Here is a 20,727-nt window from a genome sequence, read left to right as displayed (position 1 = left end):
GGAAGGCCAGGTTGATACAAGAAAGTATGAAGGTGCTTGAAAAAACAAAGCTTCATTAACCATCACTTACTTGTAAACTTGCAGTGCAATTTCATGAAATGTTTGTGCACAATACAACTAAATTTTCATGTTCATATTGGGTTGAGGTGGCTGTAAGAAAATTTTTTCATATTCTCAAATGCCATAGCTGAATGAAGTACCCAACTGGATTACTTAAAATCTTGCTTAAATTAAAACTGAAGCCCAAGTATAATACAGACTCTGTTGAGCTCTGTAAGTGCACAATTAACAACTTCTTTCATATCATGCTTTCCCCTCCTTTCCTAGAAATAGAAATATCAAAATAATCTCCCAAAAGTATACCTGAATATTATTCTTCAACAGAACAAAATACGTAAGTAGTGTAATAAATAGTGCAAAAAAATTGTCTTCATTAATACCTGGCCTGATGTCAGCAGTGAGAAACTTAAAAAAACTGGAAGATCTAAATAACATCAAGGAGGATTATCTGAAATAACCTTAAAGCCTTTAGGATGTTGATGCTTCCCAACATTAGCATAAACTCACCAACTGTATACTCAGAAGAGCTGGTTACAGTTTTCCAGACTGACACAAACACACAAAAAGAAACCATGGGTCATACTCAGTACCCGGTGGTTTGATAGAGCACGTTAGGAAAAGCACATGGACTTGACATAAGGTACAGTGTGAAAAAGAATTGATTAGTATTCCTTGAAGATTTGGTGGTATTACTGCATGCAACAAGAAACGACAACTCTGAAGAACAGCGAGGAGCATACATTTTTTCAAATAAATGAAAATTTTATTAGCTTATGTGTTAAATAGGATGCATCCTTCTGAAGAAAACTAAGTATGTCACAGTTTGCATGACAAACTGTAAAGCACCTCCTCACGGAGATGCCTATACCACATGACACACTTGTTACGGATATACATTAAACCCTCTAGAAATCCAGGCGACTATTACTCTCCAAAATATTCTGTGCACAACACCAGTAACTGACAACCTCCACAGGCTTTGGATTTGGACCCAAATCTGGTGAGATTGCTCAAGGCTTATCTGGGGGATCTGGAAGCAGACAAATCAATTCCCACACTTCTTCCCTCCCTTTCTTCTCCTACATGTACATAAGCACATATAAATCTTTTATTTTAAAGGCACTGAAAAGGGAAGAGCTGAGCACTTAGTAATAAGGAAAATTATGTGTCAGAGACAGCTTAAGTATATGCACTGCTGCTGTGTGTGCCTGTGGGCGTAGGTGTGCAGTATGTGACTGCTGTCTTCTGAACCATTTTGTTGCCTTTCTAGAAAGAGATGGGGACAGTTACTTTGGAAGTTAGTAGAACACAGTATTTTTAAACCTGCAGATAGCTACAAGAAATGCAGACATAGGAGATGAACCCTGCTGAGAAGTTAGGGCACTGTGATGTTTTGACGGGGCGGGAGGTTATGTTTATTTTAGCTATTTATTTTTCAAAGCACTTGCCAAACGATGTTGGATCCTCTGTGTAAGAGGATTCAGAGAGATTATGTTTGTGTTGTAAAATACTAGGCATTTTTTATTTGTTTAGTTTTGAGCGGTACTTCATAATTAAAAAAGTCAAGATGGCAAGATGAGGGAAATCAAAAGAAATTAAGTGGACCACTCTGATTTACAGCCACTGGGCTGCATGCTGAGATCACCGCTGCCTGCGCAAAAAAATATAATGGGGTAAATGGTTTGCCCTTCTAGGGGCCAAGGAGTCAGTAGCACATGGAGGGGGTGCACATTTTTCTTGGTAGGCTCCACAGCTGCTTGCTGAAAGTGAAAAGTAGCAACTAGGGTATCAGGGTTGTTGTTGCCTTGGTATAAACAATAAAATAAATGCTGTGGGAATCTTTCATGGAGAGTCCCAGCCTCAAACTGCCTTTTCCTTCCCCTGGACCAGCCTCCAGCTCCCTCCACGCTGCTTTTACTCTGGCCTCCAGTGCATCCTGCACCTTTGTCCCACCGCCTGTTTCTCCTTTCCCTTTCTCCCTGGCTTCTGTCAGCTCTGCTCCCTCCCTCCTAAGCCGCCTAGCACCTATCCAATTGCTTTTTCCTTCTTCTTTTCAGCTGTGTTCAATTAGCCTTCCTTCAGCCTTCTCCCTCATTTCACTTGCTTCATGTCTACCCACTTGCATATTTGTCACCCCTGGGCTTTCAAGTCAGGCCGTCTCTTCCATGATCTCAGCAGGAGGAACACCAAAGAAACAAGCAGCCTCCTGCTTTCCACTCCACAGCTTAGCACCACAACCACTCCACCATCACTCAGAGGGACACCTATAAGAAAGTCTTGCTCAGCCCTGTCAGTCCCAGCAGGCAGCGTGCAAGTTGCCAGGAAAATTTTTTGGATAGTCTATCCAAAAGGATCCAGAAAGTGTCTGTAGGTTGATGCAAGCAAAGGTGCTGGGACAGCTGCGGACAGAAGGCAAAGCACAGACATACAAGTGCGGGCAGATATTACACAGGAAGGCAACAGCTGAGGCTGCTAAATGTGTCTGGCCCACAGTCCTAGTGGATACCAGTGCTCCTCTGTGAGACAGCTGGGTGATCTTTTTTAACACAGGCAAAACAACTCTCCTTCACTTGCCCAAATTTCATAAATCAAAAAATAATTTTATTTTAAGATGAAGCTTTCAAAATTGTGTTTTTAAAAAGCAGGCAGAGGAAGTAGGTTTTCCTCATCCCTCCTGGGACAGATCCCCAGTGCTGGGTTATTTCATCCAAAATCCATAACAGCTCGAGTTGGCGTAAGAAGGTTAAAATGAAATAGTGTATCAGAAATGGTTTAGCTAACTTCACTATAGGAAGTCCTAGCTAATTTGCTAAGTGTTAACTTAAATATAGGCAGCTGGAAGTTCCACTTACAGCACAGTAGGTTTTCCATCTAATACTGATCAAAAGTTCATTAAAAAGGAATAAAATAGTTCTTATCCACATTAGTGGGGGTTGATTAGAGCTCCAAAGCATAAATATGCATAAATCCCATTGTACTAAAGGTTTCCTTGGGTAACAAAACCAACAGTATACAAACGTGAGCAAAATACCTTTAAGAAAACATACCTATTTTGACTTTACTGTATAGTACTCCCAGGCTTGACAATATTAACAATAAGCCCATCTGACAACAGCATTTTACAAACTGCTTTTGCTATGTGTAGGACCCCTAAAAGCCTAGGTGGCCCTTCAAACAGCTGGGCCACATAAAAGTTTGTTGGAGAAAACAGCATCTATAATTCTGATATTCAGCCTTAAGCCTTTACCTTAAAACATATTTTCAGTGCCCATTGCACATTTCAGTTTCTTAGATTCAATTACAGCACGATGAGAAACTAAGCAGAAACAGAAGATTTAATGAACTGCTGCTCCTCCCAGGCTATCCTTACGCCTTACCCTCAGAGGCCAGCCCATATTCACTGACATGCTGGGTCTTGAGGTGAAAAAGAGAAAGCCTATCTGCCCTCAAACTAAAGTAGAATTACATTTTAACCCCCCCCAAACATGCAAGAGAAGCACTGGTCAGACAGCTGGAGGACAGGAAAGCACTGGAAGCCTTAGGAAGGTGCAGAGGACGAGAAATCAAAGCTGAAAGTGGACACACTAAAACACATGCTGAGAAGCAGAGCTGCTGTGGTGGATGGGAGGATGCAGCAAGAGCTGGAGCAGCAGCCTTGCAGTGGTGCCCTTCTCTGAGGTGACCTGACTGAAAGACACAGACAGCAAGCAGTCAGAAAGGACTTGGAAGGACAGACCACTGCACACACGTACAGTTACTTGAATGAGCGAAAATTAGACTAGAGATAAAGAGCTCAGTTGAAACCAAGTGGGAAACCTGTGGAAACCTACTGACTATATATATTACTGTATTATGAAATTAATCTAGAATAGTTTTTGTTATGCTTAGTAGCAAAAGTTAAATCAGGAAAAGCAATCTGGGGGAGAGAGAAAAGCATTAGGGTAACAATCAGAATATTGGTTTATAATTCCCTTTAAAATGCTTCTATTTAGAGACAATCAGAAGAAGGGGAGCAAACAGCCCTAATTCAGGTGAATACAGGAGTAATGCACTGCAGGAAAGGGTCTGGCTTGTTACGCACTAGGTGCCAGCCAGATGTTCTCCTCACCCGTCAAATCCTCTGCACCAACAGCATTGGTGTCACAGCAGCACCTTGAGGGACGCAAAGTCCCTTTGGTGCACGCAGCCCATCCCTGCCCCAACAAGCCCACAGCCTAAGCAGACAAGGAAGGCCAACGTGTAGTTACAGAAAGGGAACTGTATCTTGGTTCAGTTTGGCTTGCAAATTTGTTGACAGTGCCAAAGTCTGAGTGAACACAGTTCATTTTTCCATGGCTATCTAGAGAGTCTGCAATGGTCTAAGTCAACTTACACTAATCAAAACCCACCTACTATTCAGTCCAAAACATCCAGCATGTTTCTGCAGAGTTTTAAAAGTGAAAATGGCTGCTGAGAATTAACTTTTTTTTTTTTTATGTACTACTCCTTTAACCATTCCCATGCACTGACTTTGATTTTCACCCCTTATTTGACTGTACAAAACAACTAAGCACATTAGTAGTCATTTTGATTTCCAGTCTGACAAAATACTAAGGAGAACTTGTGAAATGATGAGAGGAGTTGCAGCCACCACTGATATCTTTAAGCTTTATCTTTAGCCTTCGTATTTTACATCTTGCCAGACCCTGTTCAGTCCTCCCTGGAAATGCTCAGTTCAATAATTCTTGCTTAATACAAACTTCTGAAGCTCTGAATACCATGAGAGGTAGAAAATACTTTAACAATTTCAAAACAATTTCTGGAAAGCCTTTGAAATGCAGAAAAATCTTTTGAATGGAGAGAAATTGTAAGGTGAGGGCGACAGGGCTAGAGATTTTACGGTTTCTATGAAAACCTGACAGATAACTAAGCAGAACATTTGTTCTGCTTTATTTCCCGTCTTCTGACAGCAACTGCTAGCTACGTGCTCAGTCCTGAGCCAATGCAGCAAACTGGCCAGTTTCAGTGTTGAGTCTGAAATTGGATTCCTCAATCCTATTTTATTTAAATGGGAACTAATTAGGACACGTGACTTCAGTCAATGAAGTGACACTGGCAACTAAAATTAGCCTGGAAAATAAAAAGGTGCAGGCCCATAACAGCTCTGTAACACATGCATCATCTCCTCAAACAAATGTACTCAGAACTATTGTCACTATTCCATGAATACTCTCCAGGATTAAAAATCAATTGTAAGTATTACACAACGCTGTGATACAATCAGCTTTTTATGAAGTTAGTGATTCACAAACCACTCAAATCAACGAATCATAGAAGTTGGAAGAATTAAATCTGATGGAAATACACAAGTCAATGGCCGCATGATACACGTGGACACTGAGTTACTGCCAGTGAGTCACAGGAACAAAAAAAGTTAACAACTGAGGCAATAAAAAAAGCAGAAAGCAAGCTGAGGAAGGGAAAAGACTCTCAGCAGCCCTGGCCACTCTTTCACAAAGCAGTGGCTGGCAGAACTTCAGAGAATACAACAGCCCCAAATGCCTTGGGTCTGGTACAGTCCTTGGGTTTTGCCCATCTCTTACAGAATGTCCCTACAGATATTTCTTGCCCCTCATCAGTGATACTTTCTAACATCTCATGCTATTTACTTGAGTGACCTGCCACATTAAACCTATTTTTACACTAAAGAAATTAAGTTTCTTGATTTTTTTTTCCTCCTAAACAGTGTTTTCCAAGGAATAATTTCCATTTTTCTACTAGAAACCACCATGTTGTTTAGGCAAGTTAAAACAAAGTCTAGCGGTTTTAAAACTTGACCGTACTACCTCTGGTTCTTGTCTTGTCTGAGCTGGGTTTCAGTACTGATGTGGGACATAACACAGTGTTAATGCAATCACGTGTTAATAGGGAGTACTGTCAGAAAAAGAGGGTTATCCTGGGAGGAAGTGGGGAGTAAAAAACAAAATTAGAAAGTGCACAAAAGACCTAGACAGCAACTTCAATGGAACAAAATAGCAGAATTTCTGGACCAAGTATTTTTTTTTTTCCCCCCTTCAAATTTTATCTTTGTTTCTAGGTGATCTGTGAAAAATCTGGTGATTTTTCCCTTTTAAATTAAAATATTTGTATTTTTGGCATAAAAAAGTCACTTTTGTCAAAGTGCCCCTGCATTTTTCAACCACCTCTGCCCCTTCCAAGAAATGCCTGACACCTGTAAAGGTATATACCATGGCACCTGATTTTCACAGCTGAAAGTAACTTTGGCAGAAAGGTTATTTTGCAGCTCCAAGGGTAAAGAAAATATGCTGTCAAGACAGACTACAGCTGTTTAAATCATTCCTCTGTGAAGCAATGGTTTCCCACAGGGAGAACTCCCAGAAGCGTATTTTTACATCTGCAAATGCCTTAGCTGCTCTTCTGCCCAGCACAGCAGAAGAGAAAGGAGAAAACTGAGAAGATGAAGTCATGCTTCCTCTGCTTGGGGTTTGGTTGTCTGTTGTTGCTGGTTTTTGAGCAAATACTTGAGAAAAGGACAGAGCATTTCCCCTAAATCAGCATGGCTGTACAAGTGACAGAGCTTGAAACACAGCACACATACTGTGGCTGTCATAGGAGCTCTGATGTTGACATCCACATGCTACAGCACGTCACAACCATGTGAATGCAAGGAGAAAAACTGAGAAAACACTAATATTCCATCTAGTTTTGCTCTGAGGGACTTGGATGCCTAGATAGGGGACACCTTCAGGAGATCGCTGGTGCTCTGGGCCAAATATTAGTCAAAAATGCACCAAATTTAACCTGGAGTTACTCCCAACTGCAGGTAGTGTACGGTGATGATTGTCTTTGTTTCAGAAATAGATTTACCTTGGAAAGTTAGGCAGTGGATGTGTTTTCTTGCCAGCAGGCATGCTCTGGAAATGCAGTCTGTATGATGGGTGAATCGCCACCTTGCCATCCCTCCCAAGGTGCACACCCAGAGCTGTGGCACTGCTTTGTACCAGGCTCTCTGGACTCTGGAGACAAAGTTGTGCCGTCATCTCCATCAGAGCAGTCACAGAATAAAATGAGGTCTAAACATCTATATTAGCCAAAATGAGAAAGTCAAAAGCTTTTTTTTTTTTTTTTTTTCAGATAGGGCCAAGATATACAGAGCCTTTACCAGTAAAGTAGGGCCATATTAATAGGTAGGTAGGAAAAAAAAAATCACTGAGAAATGAGTTAAGGTTAAATGAAAAGAAAAACCAGCTTTGAGTCTGCTGTTATTTTCAATGATCCTCAGCTCACTCATGGAAACAAACCAGGTCTCTGGATAGGCGATGGATTTGGCCATGCAGGATGCAAGGACACACCGCAGACCACAATCTGCACTCCCCCAGAGGTGTGCTTGTCAGTATTGCTTTTAAAAGTCACCGATGCAGACTGGAGGCCATCAGCTCTTTGTTTTCAGCGCTGGCTCTCCCAGACACTGCATCTCCTTGTGTTGCTGTAGCCTCCGAGGACGGAGGGCTGAGGAGCAAGAACAGCAACACAGCCCACGGCTTTGTGCTGCAGTTTTGACGTGGTGGGCTGCGGTCATCAGGGATGATTGGAAACTGGTGGCCTTGCACACCCTGGCTGACCTCCTCTGAGCACCACATGCCATACGAAGGACCGCTAGCCATCAAGGGCTGAGCTGCAAAGGCTGAAGCAAGATTCGTTAATGCAGCTCTACAGGGAAGTGCTGGATTAGCCCGGATTAGCAGCTGACATCGTAGTTGCACATAATGAATTATGTAAAATGGTCCTGTTCATGTAAAGCAGATGTACTATCACATGACTTCAGCTGCAGGCAGTCAGGAATAAAATAGAGTGGATTCAGCTAGGGGGAGGGGAAAAAGGGATTTTGTATACCTCCCAGCATGCACTGTTTCATATTGCTTATTGCACTGATGTCTGAAAGCAACACAGTACAGCGATTTCAGCATGGGAGGTAAGACAGTTCATCACTTACGTTTAGGGGAAATCATTTTCCTTTGCCTCTCTGTTCAGAATTACATGACTCAGGAAGCAGCATACAAGCCTCCAGGAACAGCAATCACCTGTAGCCACTCTTGAAAAGATACTGAGGATGCAGTCTCATCATTTCTCATTTAAACAAAAATGCTTTCACCTAATAAGATCAGTCTATACATTTTGATAACATGCTTTCCTTCAGAGTTAGGTCTTCTATTAACTTAAGGGAACTCAACTGCCAATTAAACAACCAGCACAGAGACATTCATTGGCCAGCAAGAATAAATGTGGGACAGTTAACTATTGGGAAGAAGGAAAGACTGGACAGTTAATGTTTTCAAAACAAACACGTATATGTATGAGATTAATTTAGATTGAAATGTGGTCAATAACTCCACATTACACATGGAAAACCTAGCAAACACAACTCCTCGAGTCCAATGATACCAGACATTTCTTACCACAAGCAATCTTCACACAAGCAAGTGCTAACCGATGTAAAAATATACAAGGAATAATTTCTCCACAGTGACTACGTAAAATAGCAAAGGCAGCTAGAAAGAACTGTCAGTGGAGGTAAAATCATGTGATTGAAGTATTCCCTGAGAGAACAGCCCTTCCCTTCTGCTTTGCCAGGCTGATCAGTCAGAGCTCCCCAGTTACTGACCACTATCAGAGTTTCCTTTTCTGCACAGCCTCACAAGGATTTCTCTAACCCACAGCCATCAGTTTCTCTAAAGCTTATGCTGTGGGTCTACCACTGGATGGGCTTAAGTTGAGACGCAGAACTGAAAATACCTTAGCATCACTGATGCACAATATGACGTCACAGAATCACAGAATCATCTAGGTTGGAAGAGACCTCCAAGATCACCTAATCCAACCTCTGACCTAACACTAACAAGTCTTCTACATCTAAACGTCTTTTAAAGACCTCCAGGGATGGTGACTGAACCGCTTCCCTGAACAGCCCATTCCAATGCCTAACAACCCTTTCAGTAAAGAAGTTCTTCCTAATATCCAACCTAAACCTCCCCTGGCGCAACTTTAGCCCATTCCCCCTCGTCCTGTCACCAGGCACATGGGAGAATGGACCAACCCCCACCTCTCTACAGCCTCCTTTAAGGTATCTACAGAGGGTGATAAGGTTGCCCCTGAGCCTCCTCTTCTCTAGACTGAACAACCCCAGCTCCCTCAGCCGCTCCTCATAAGACTTGTGCTCCAGACCCCTCACCAGCTTCGTTGCCCTTAAGGGACGAATGTCAAAGGAGAGGAGACAGACACTCACCTTCTTCTGCACCACTGCTGCACCAACCAGCAGCAGGAAAGGTGAAGTCACAGAAGGGGTTGGGTTGAAAGAGACCTTAAAGCCCACCCAGTGCCAGCACCCTGTCATGGGCAGGGACCCCTCCCACCAGCCCAGGCTGCCCAAAGCCCCATCCAGCCTGGCCTTGGGCACCCCCGGGGACAGAGCATCTGGGGATGGAGACCCTGCTCTGCATTTCCCAGACATGAGTGGCAGGGCTTTAGGGGAATGCACTAAATGGTTCTGGCCCTTCAGGAGACAGATGTCCCTGTGAAAAGGGATGCACGCCCTCCACTGGGAAATTAATCTCCTGATCACACAAGAATCATTTATTTCTCTTCCTGCTTCCAGCACTTACACTCAGCCACTGGGTGAGATATTCAAACTAAGGCTCCACTGCCAGCCATACACACTCATCGTTCTTCTGCTCCCTCATATACAATTTGCTACTAATGCTAGCCATTTAGACAAGATCAGTTTGCCAAAATAACTGAGGCTGGTGGGAGGAATACAGGAATAAAAAGACTTCGGTGCTTGCTTTGTCACTCTGCTCTTCATGCCAGTGAGATATCAGTGGAGAATCCAAGAGAGGCTTTAGAGATTTCATCCCAGCCCGGCTGACTTAGACTTGATCACGCGTACTTTGCAATATGTTTGTACACATTATTTAGCACAGTTCTACAACTGCGGCATAACATGGAAGAAAGGAGCCAATGGCTAACTGGCATCAACGTGGCAGTATTTTACACGGTCAGGAGGCTGGTTGAACGGCAACAATCCCATATCACTATGTCATATCTGTGATGGTTTTGGCATGTGTGAAGCACTACGAAAAACAGAAATGAATCAAACAGAAAAGAGAATGCTCAGCAGTTTGAGCAGGACAAAGCCTTTTTATCTGTCTCTTAGAACAAACTCTTACAATAAACTTCTCTAAGGGTTCTTTCCCCTCCTTCAAAACCACAAGTTTTGGATGTTTATTTTTGCCTTTTAAATTGACCGTTTTCACAAGAACGTATTTTATCTTTTCAAAGTAACAGTCATCCTCTGCATGTGCATGGAAGAGGAAATAGAGAATATTATAAACGCTGCTCAATTCAGAATCTAGATATTAGTCTGAAAAAAATAATGGTACTTTGATTGAGAAAAGATTTATGAACAAGAAAATGTAATGGCACGGAAGTTGCCCAGAAGTGTGTGCTGCAGCATTTTATATTGCAGCACTCTGAGCTGCCTGGGAGATCTGTACATTTGAGGGATTTTCATTGAAATTCAGCACAGTACATTGCAGGAAGGGAAGCCTGCCAACGATTTTATTTTTAAGATGCAGCAGCTACATGACCCATTTATGTCTTCAATAACAAGAAACTTCTCCCTCAACAGAAAAAGAGAAAAAGCAGTGCAGGTTTCAGTACCTGCCCTGTCTTTTGATTTCTATCATTGCCACACAGATGATGTGGAAAAGCAGCAAGGATTGACAGCAGACAGCTACAGAGATCTGCCTATTTTCCTGCTTCATTTTTCAGTTTTTAATTTCCTCATGTCCAGAAAAAAAAAGTGAAAGACTGAGTCAACCCACTTCTTAAATTGCCAAATAAATTAGCATGTGGCTATCACTTGATGAGGCCCTGACAAAAATGAAGATCTTGGCTGACAGCATCAGCAAAATGAGAATTTATCATCCTCTCCAAAATGGCAGCGTCCTCTGCCACCCCGTACCTCTCAGCTAATGCTTTGGCTGCGCATCAGTCAGCTGGTACTCTCACTGCCGAGATGGCAGAGGTCTCCGGAGTCCGTTATTTATGTAACACTACAGTGGAAGAGAACAGACTGTTCCTTAGGTTTCCTATGGCTCACTCTTCCAGGAAAAGCTGTACTCCCTGCCCACTGGAAAGAATAAAGGTTGCTTGTCCAGTTCCTCAAGACGGGTTGGACGTTGCAAAGTCAGAAAATGAGACCTGTGGAAAGATAGAGGGGTGGCAAGAAGGAAAAGCACACAGACAGCAGCTATGGAGCTAACAAATGACCAGCTGTGCCATGGGCAAGTATGTCTCACTGTGCACGTCAGTGGGAAAGGAAGTGTGCTCCTTACACATCTCTGCGACAAAATACCTGTATGGGGCAGGCTGACTCATCGTGACACCCCGCTGGAGTCCTCCACCATGTGCACTAACCTAACCCACATTTTTACAGCCAGTGTTAGCCACATCAAACCTTGCAGCCCCCTCCATCCCCACCCACCCTTTATAAGGTAGATCAAAAGATTGTCTTTATAGCTGTGGTCTCTACCTGCTTGGAAACTCTCAGATTCAGATTTTCAAGCTTCTCTGCAGACAGTATAGTTTTCATTTTATTAAAAAAAAATAAAAATAAAAATAAAATAAAAAAAAATAAAAGAAGGGGGACTCCAAGTGCTTGTACGTGCAAGAAGCCAAGCTCACAAGAATTTCTGCATAAACTGCAGGCATGCCTACAACTACTGCCTCAATACAGAAACCTCAAGAGTTAACTTTTGTTCTGCCAACATAAATCACTATAACTGATTATTTAACACTGCAGTAGAGAAGTATTCTGGTATTCCTAGACAGAGTGGACATTTGCACCATGATTTACAAGGAATTAACCAGACAGTAAGGCTCCTACTGCCTAAGGGTGGAACTGTTATGGCTGTTTATGCATGCTCTAAAACCCCAGGGGACACTCGAGATCAGTAAACAGTCATGAATGCAAGAGTACCATGGCAGAAATTACGGTTACAGATTATCCCAAACTAGCAATTTGGGACAGATTTCTTGTTGTATGCCGCCTGCCTTTGTCTTGTTGCACACACAAGAACCTCACTAGATTTTTATTAGCTGCAGAAACACGTGTGAAGGAAGAGCTGGGCCTTATTTACAGTCCAAATTGTCAAAAATATCAGTTTTGAGTAAATGAAAGGAGTACTTATTTGATTTTCCCCTGTACTTCTGCAAAGCTGGCTTAGACTCATTTGAGATTAACACTTCATGATGGCCTCTCTCTAAAGCTCTAAGCAAAAACCCCACTAATTTACATACATGCATATATACAAAACATTAAAGCAAAAATTAGTCATCCGTTGCAGTGGATGACTTCCCAGGAATGCATCTTGCTGACACTGTGAACAACTGACAGAACTGCTGTAAAATGAAATAAGGCTGAAGTGAAGCAGTGACCTGAAATGAAGGGAACCCTTTTTATTACTGAGAGAATCTGAATCAATTCCTGTTATTCCTTTGACATTAATTTGGCTCTTTACCATTAGTTCCTATCATCTAAGCAACCAGCCTTCTTTGACCTCAGAATATGGCAACTACAGTTTTTTTGTTTTGACTCCAAAAAGGAACTTTCTTACAGAATTTCACTTGGTTTCCCAGCACAAGTACAATATCTCAACCAAACTCCCAAATCTCTCAAATTTCCTGATACAGATTTCAGTGACTCAGTGCCCACCCTCTATCCCAGTTCTCAGGACAGTGTGATGTCCAGAGGCCTTCCGGTCATCCACTTTCTACAGTCACCAGTATGAGAAGTTGTTTACAGCCCAAAATGTCGCTGTGTATAAAATGAAAGCCGTCTGCATGCTACTTCCCTTTCTATCAGACCTTCTACTGTGTTTGCTACTGCGACAGTTGATCAGAGACCTTCCTGGGAGCAACAATATACACGTACAATGGGCATCTGAGAATCCACGGAGACTGAACATCACTTGAAGCAATTCCCCAAAAAGATCAAGGGACATAAAGATCAGTGCAACAAGGCTGGGACTAATAATAGCCAATCCACTACTGGGATGAAGTGAATCAGATCTTCACAGAGCTCTATTTTTTTTTTTTTAATCTTTCTCTACTGCTGAGCGTCTTTCACAAAGTCAGAACAACTCATGGAGGAAAAAGAGGACACAGTCCTTGGATTCAACACAGGAACTACCAAAGTCACAAAATATAGAAAAAGCAGCTTTGTTGCTTTAGAGAAGTAATTGTAGGATTTAAAAATATGTGCCTAAATTCACAAGGTCACTGACAAAGAGGAGTATTCTGGAAATTTTAATCATGCTTGTCTTTATTGTACTGGTGGAGCAGGCATGATGCCACCAAAGGACTGCAACCCAGACACAGTTAAGAAAATTTTGGGATTGGTCTCTAGCATCTGTTGTGGCTACCAACAAATCTCATACAACCTTTGCGTAAAGGCTCTTTGCTTTTCAGTAAAGATAGCAGTCATCAGTACTGCGTATTATCTGATAATAAACCATGGAGCTATATATAATCTACAGTTCAAAGTTTTTACAATTTTTGAAGTGCTATCTTAAACACTTGCATCCACTGCACAAAAATATTTTCTTAGATACACTGGAAAAAAAAATATCTTATTATTTGAAAAGCTTAATCTGGATAGAAAGCAGAAGCAGCATAGATAACCAGTTTTAAGAAACAAAGACTCAAGAATACTCAACAGCCATTTCCCCAGTAAATCATCAGTCAGAAATAGTATAAATTTATTCCATGATTGTCTGTGAGTTTGTATTCCTGGGGATGCAAGCCAAGAAATTTTAGGGTCTCTGTGCACAGCAGTCAGAACAGAGAATCCCTGGACCAAGCACACCAAGAAGTCACAAAACAAAGACAATTCTATGTCCTGAAATCTCTGGCTATTCCTTTTATTCCTGCACAAATCTGTTTCCCACAAATTTCTTTGACTTTTAAACAGAATTATGCCAGGATTTTTCATTAATTTTGAATGTACCTATGAAATCTTTTTTTTTTCCTCAAAAAAACCTTCTAATTTCTGTACGTTAACATGAGGCAGACACTTAATATTCACCCTTACTGAGTAACCTTTAATTTAATGAGGCCCTTTCAAACGCGTCTAAATACTCAAATTACAGAGCACCAGCTCTTTTCCTCCAAAAAACTGCAGTAATCCTATTTTCATCATATCCTTGGGTGATCAAGACATGTTTCATTGCATTTCAGCCTAAAACACCAACTGAAAAGGGAAGATATCAGAAAGCACTAGTCTCAAATGGATTCAATCAAGTTCCTGCAGTGAAACAAGTTTAGTTAATGATTACTTTACTCGTATCTATATTTCCCCTCACATTAAACATCAATTTGCACTATTATAACAGAAAAAAGGGTTTCTGGTATTTTATTTTACTTTGTCTTCTCCATGTGCAAACCCAATATTTTCATGACAAGACCTCTTCAGTAACAAAACTGCATTTCATTACTGAGGATGCTTTCCTTTATCAAGCAGATTATACACCATAGCATCAAATTCTGAAAGCTGGCTGAATAGTTCACCTCTATCAATTCTGCCTTTAAGATTCCCACATTCAATTAACCAAGCAGGTGGAATGAGATATTTAGGTAAAAGGTGAAGACTCCCCCTCCCCCGCCCCCTTTTTTTTTTTTGGTAAAGAAATCCTGCTGATGCAATACCCTGATACTGACGACACCTAAGTGCTGAACCAGCTACAAAGATGAGACACCTTGGAACCACTGGAAAACTAAAAGTCCACACAGAAAACATGCATGAAAGTGGAGAGTAAGAGTGCTTATTTTTTTTTCAGGGGAAATTATCTGCTGTCTGGGCCAGCCAGCTGTAAGAGAACTGAGAAAAAGCAGGCAGGGGAGAGTCTGTCAGCAAGCACAGAGGCTGGGAATGCAGAGGGATTCTTCTGCATGGAGACCAAGTGGTGCAGAAAGCAGAGTCAAATGTAAGCTCCCAAGTCAGCATCAAGATAGCCCCACCTCACTTGAAGGCTGTGCTAAGCGACCCACTTAGCAGCCTCCACCTCCCAACGTGCGGTCAGCTCAGGCCAAGCCTGTGCAGTGCTTCCCCAGCTCGCCCGACTCAGAGCTCACACCGAGCAGCCAAAATATATGCAGGCCAAGAGGACTGCCTAGCTGTGAATTGACAAAAATACAATGACCAGCGTAGCCCTAGGCCAGCCACAGGAGTGCAGAAACACTCCTGCTGTTGAGTCACGGCAGCACGGAGTAGGTGTGAAGGAGTTAGAGAACTGCAGACCTATCACAGGATGACAGTTTTCAGTGACAACTGGTGATTTTCCCCATGAACAGTCTGTACACAATTAGTGCAAAAACCTGAATGCTGTCTTTTCTTTGAGAAGAAAACGCCCGGCACCCTTTGGGGCTGCAGTCCCTAGGGCATGTCTGGTGACTATGAAGTCACAGGGTCACTCTGCCTACGAAGTGCAGGAGGTGAGGACGACCAACAGATGTTAACAGGGCTCAAAGCTCAGGACCAGCTACTGGCCTTGTACTAAGTACGCAAACTTACGTGTCGAGCCACAGCAACAAGCACCCACCGAAGTCACCCCGGACATTTTCAAATAGGAAATGAGCTATTTAAGAACAGAGAACAAATCATGGGTTACGTGAGGAGGATTTGCCTGAGCCATGACAATGCCATGTACTAAGATGCTCCTCAATGCATGCTATATGGCAACACCCCAAAACTATATGTTTATCCTTCGCGTGATGAAAGTATTGAACACCCATGTGTCTCGGTCTTCTGAATGTCACGACATTCCTGGCTGTGCAATTAAAATAAGTAACAACAGGCAAGTGTGCAAAAAAAAGTAGTTTCTCATTTTATCCAAGTGCACAGGCTGCACCATTTGCTGCTGGAAATTATTCCCATCAGCCAAAATTAGGACAGAACAACAGCTGAATCCAGCAAATATATTAGATAATGAAGTAACCAGGTCAGGACATTTTCAGACACAATTCACTATCTCTTTCCTTGGATAAAGAAAGGAAAGTTAAAACTTTGTCTTAAAAAGTAGAAATCCTGAGACACAGCCAGATAGAGGGAAAACTGATGTTTTGGAAGATGCTTCATTCAGATTAGCTCCTAAAATGCTCCTTTTATAGCACAGCATTGCTTTAGTGCCAGTCACCACCAACCTGCATTAAGAAGCAGAGGGTTAAATGCTGCAGTGCAGCAATGCAAGCAGACGGGCAGGCCAGACCGCTGTGGGTTTTGACCTCTGTGCTCCTACTGCTCCCGCTCACCAGCTAGAACCAAAACATTTAGGGAATCCAAGTTCAAGTTTTGCCACGGATGCCAGCTATTTCACTTCCCAGTTTTGTGAACCAGCTTAAGCAACGCTGCAGTGTTTCACTGGTGTACAGGGGGTGGAAGAAGAATTCCGCTAACCTGAGCTGCTCTGACAATGCTGTGTCCAACACCAAGACAAGTGTAAACTGTACATTTACAACCCAACTCGATCATGATCCCAAATTTCCCATGCATTTAGTGTAAACTAAACCAAAGGATTAGCAGTAAGGTTTGTCTGCCTCACCGCAGCAGCTTGAGAGCAGTCCCATGACAGTGCTGCAGCAAGCCAGAGTAACTGATGACTTTGCCTTATCATAGCAACCCATTTATTTTATTTTTTTGCTAAAATGGTCTTGGAAGGATTGGACACGTGCCATTTTCTGTCCTTCACTTATTGCCATCTGCAGCTGACAAAAGTGTTAAAGTATACAAACAGCAGACAGAAGATGCAGAAGCAGAGAAGCAGAGTCTTGTCTTTGATTTGCATAGTTATGCCAAACAAATTCAGCAAAAGACACAGATTTTATCTGTGGTTGTTTCTCTAGTCTAACAATTTGCCAAAAATCTACTAGAAGAACAGACTGTCTAGTCCGTGGCATTAAGGGCATCTCAAAGGTTTCAGCCTTTAATGCAACGTGAACTTCAGTATTAGCTTGATATGCAGGTGTAGGAGAACTGTGGTATTGAGCAGCAAAATCCCAAATGTCCACATCAAACAATCCCCTATTTTTTAATTTATTAGAATGTAAAACAGAAAACCTCAGGCCCTCTGTAGACAAGACATGAGTTTAGGACTCATGAGACAAAAGATCAAAAACCATCTCTTCCCACCTAAGGAGTGACCTACAGCATCTTAACCTGGGCTTCCTCTTTGCATCTGTAGGAAGCCACATCTCACTACGCTTGCTCTGTCACACTGCTTGTCTAACAAAGTGCACGTGACTCTGCCCTTATTTTATATACATATATATATTATTATTTTTTTTAAATAAAAACAGGAAATGCATGTTCCCCCCTCACCCCTCAAAAAAAAGTTTCAGCCTAGTAGATGGAGCACTCTCATGAACCATAGATACTGCCACAGCACGCTGCTTCTAACTGGATTCCCAGGTGAACACCCTAATCAGCAGAATATTGACCACACTCGGATAGGTCTCTCCTAAGCTCCCTCATCTCTATAAAAAAACAAATATGGCTTATTTTACTGTAATTATTATAGCATCAAGGAACAAATCCAAAGCTAAGATCCCAATATGCATTAAAAATGTTAATTTCACCTTGTGGACTCTCACTAATAGCACATACCTGATGAGTAAGTCAAGGCTGCTCCTACCAAGTAGGACAGTACTCCATCTCTGCAGTCGGATTTTTGAATCAGTTTTGCTGGTTTGCATGTTTTTAACCACTTAGCACATTGGTTTACTCAGAGCAACGTGACCACTTAGGCATCAAGAACCAAAATGGTCTCAACTACTTGCTTTTACAGGACAACTAACCAGTCTGGAGTACATTTATTATGACATAAGTTTCCCAGGCAACTTCGTATGTAAATCTGCATTCAGCATTATGACTTATCACTTGACTCTGAGCTATTGAAGGCACAGCATTCAGCACTGGTGGGAAGAAAAACAGGGACACCAAGGGAATTCACCAGTAAGACATGCATGTTTTTTGGATTTGTTTCCCTGCTGTTAAACATTAAGCCTGTTTGGATTTTAAACTGAGCCCGGCAGGTCTGTCCCCAAAGCAGGTAAGTGACCTCCACCATCTTGTGATTCTTTGGACCAAAGCAGAGCCTGAAAATTTCTCTCTAAAGCATTACCCATGGTTTTAGAGACAGATCATACGGAAACTTCTATATCTCATCCTGCCATTTAAGTATTTTCACCATGACTTTTAGGTACTGGTGTTAGTCAGAACCAGCACAAACAAGGTCCAGTCCTTGACATCCTCCTCTGAGATGTGAAATCTCAGCTGAGTACCCGCTTTTGTCCTTTTGTTTTCTTATTAGACAGGTCTTTAAAAAGTGATTCTGAATAAGGACATACCTAAAGAAATGCACATTTAGGCATAACTGAGAAGCAGTTCTAACAGTGCCTATTAGAAGTGCAATCAATGCAGCCCAGCCCTGAAGTCCTTAAATTGCTGATTGCTGAAAGCAGTCCAGGTGACTTCTTGCTACCCCAAGCACCTATAGGCCACCATAAAGAATAAAGATAATCGTCAACATGCACTTGTATCTCATCTCAGACCGTGCTTACTCTATCTCATCTTCAGTTCCTTTTGAGGACAAGGACTATCTCTCTTTTGCCTGGTCCTTGCTTTCTGCCTTCTTTACTCAAATAGCATCAAGGAATTGACCAAAATCTCAAAGTACTGGTGGGGAAGTGATAGACTTTTCCACACTGCCAGGACAACCAACAGACAAAAGCCTCCTTTACAATCATGAAATGACCCAAATTTTGAATGTTTACCTTTAAAAAGAAAAAGGAATAAAATCAGTTTTACAGATTTTCTTACCATACAAGTCACTGTAATTACCCTCATTAAATAAAAGCAACACCCTTTTTGACTATCAGAACATCAGACAATCAAAAGTAAACATGCCAGTGTTTTTGAGTTCAGAAGGCCTCCTGGATCTCAGCAACTCCAGCTGCTATAAGCTAGCCTGGCTCCACAGCATGACAACATCCTCCCCAGCATGATGTCTAAGGCCAGAAGAAACCAGTAAGAGCACACAAGAGCCCTCGGAACAGTTCCTGCACCTACCTTCAGGCTGAAGCTGACAGTCCCCTTGGAAGAAAACCCCCTCTTCGCATAAAATCTCCAAGTTCCCCCATCAAGGTCTACGCACAGAGCACAGCCTGCACTACTGACAATAGCCAGAACCACGCAGAAATATGACCGTCTTCAAATTCATCACATGAAAAACATTCCGTTAAGATAATTGCTTAAACTCAATTTATTATCAGCCTGCTCCTGAGGAGTCTGCCGGGAAGAGGCTGAAGCACAGAGTTTCGCCTTCTGAATGACCCCTTATCACTAAAAGTTCTTATCTAAGTGACTTATCTGCAACAAAGATAAATATCATTTTCAGCTCAGCTTCTACTGACAGATTCCTGGGTAGTACAAATTCCTTTTTCTTATTATAGCTATAAAAAAATATGTCTTTGAAAGGAATTTAGACTAATTTTTGATGAAACGTTACTGAATGCAAGTGACAAGCACAGCGTATGCAGTTTGACGATCTCTACCAAATAAAGTTGAAGCTTACTGTATTAGATAAGCAATGTAGTGATTTTCTGTTAAGGTTTTCTTTCCACTAAATGCACAGGGAAAGACCATCGTGTACTTGCTATACAAGCTATTTTATGTTTTTATTACCTAGAAATATCAATCCAATTCCCTATTCAGGGAGCCCTTCTACACAATTATGATAAAATTGAGTGCTTTTTCTCCTCCATGTACAGAAATAATCTTTTGGCCTGTGGCTCCAAATCCACTCACTCCTCTGCATTTCTTGGCTGTTTCTAAAATTGTATTTATTACAGCTATGGAATTGATTTTGTGCCTTACAATTACTGCTGGGTTTGCCACTCACCATGCCTAGCCATCATTTAGACAGGCAAATATTCTCCATCTGGAGACAGAAATATAAGTACAGGGAAGTAAGAAAGACTTGCAGTTCTAGCGACAGTAAGCCAGTGATGAAATGAAGGCAAAACTCAGCAAGCCAGGCAGCCTTGCCACAAGGTCTCACAGCAGAACAAAGAAGTATCTGACTTCCAGAGCAGGTTTGCCCATTCATTTTGAATCCTTTAATACCATCTGCCTGGCATCTTGCAACAACTACATACGACCAAATCATCACAGCAAATAAAGAGGTAAATATTGTTATTTCCTAATAATACAAGTGTTCCTTCTAAAGTTGGTAGGCACGTTCAAGAGAGGTTAGTGTTAACCTGCTTTAAGAGTTAGCTATCTGCAACATCCTTTCCCATGCAAACCTTCAGGCAAAATGTCTGTCAGCAAAATGTAAACTCATCTCCGCTTCATCTCAGAGGTGGAACTACTCCTAGCAAAGCCTGATGAAATGTTAAGCCTTGGTTTTTGTTCAGTTCACAGGGGCACTTCGCTCAGAATATGCAATTCAGAGTCAATTATGTCCCCAAAATTTTCAGCTCACAGCTCTTTAAGGAACAGTAAAGAACCACTCAATGAATTTTCCTCCCAAAAGTATCAATTGCCCCAAAGTC

General features: G+C 41.9%; 1 long non-coding RNA gene across 1 annotated transcript in view; it reads right to left on the bottom strand.

Moving 5' to 3' along the window:
• The window catches only part of LOC121068640, a 150,385-nt gene extending 130,678 nt beyond the window's left edge, over positions 1-19,707 (bottom strand). The window contains exon 1 of the long non-coding RNA XR_005819004.1: positions 17,777-19,707. This is a non-coding gene — a long non-coding RNA (uncharacterized LOC121068640). The remainder of the gene's footprint in view (positions 1-17,776) is intronic.
• Positions 19,708-20,727: the final 1,020 nt, after the last annotated feature.

The sequence above is a fragment of the Cygnus olor genome, chromosome 3 (assembly GCF_009769625.2).
Source record: "Cygnus olor isolate bCygOlo1 chromosome 3, bCygOlo1.pri.v2, whole genome shotgun sequence".
Lineage (NCBI taxonomy): Eukaryota > Metazoa > Chordata > Aves > Anseriformes > Anatidae > Cygnus > Cygnus olor.
This window is presented reverse-complemented; position numbering and strand designations above follow the sequence as displayed.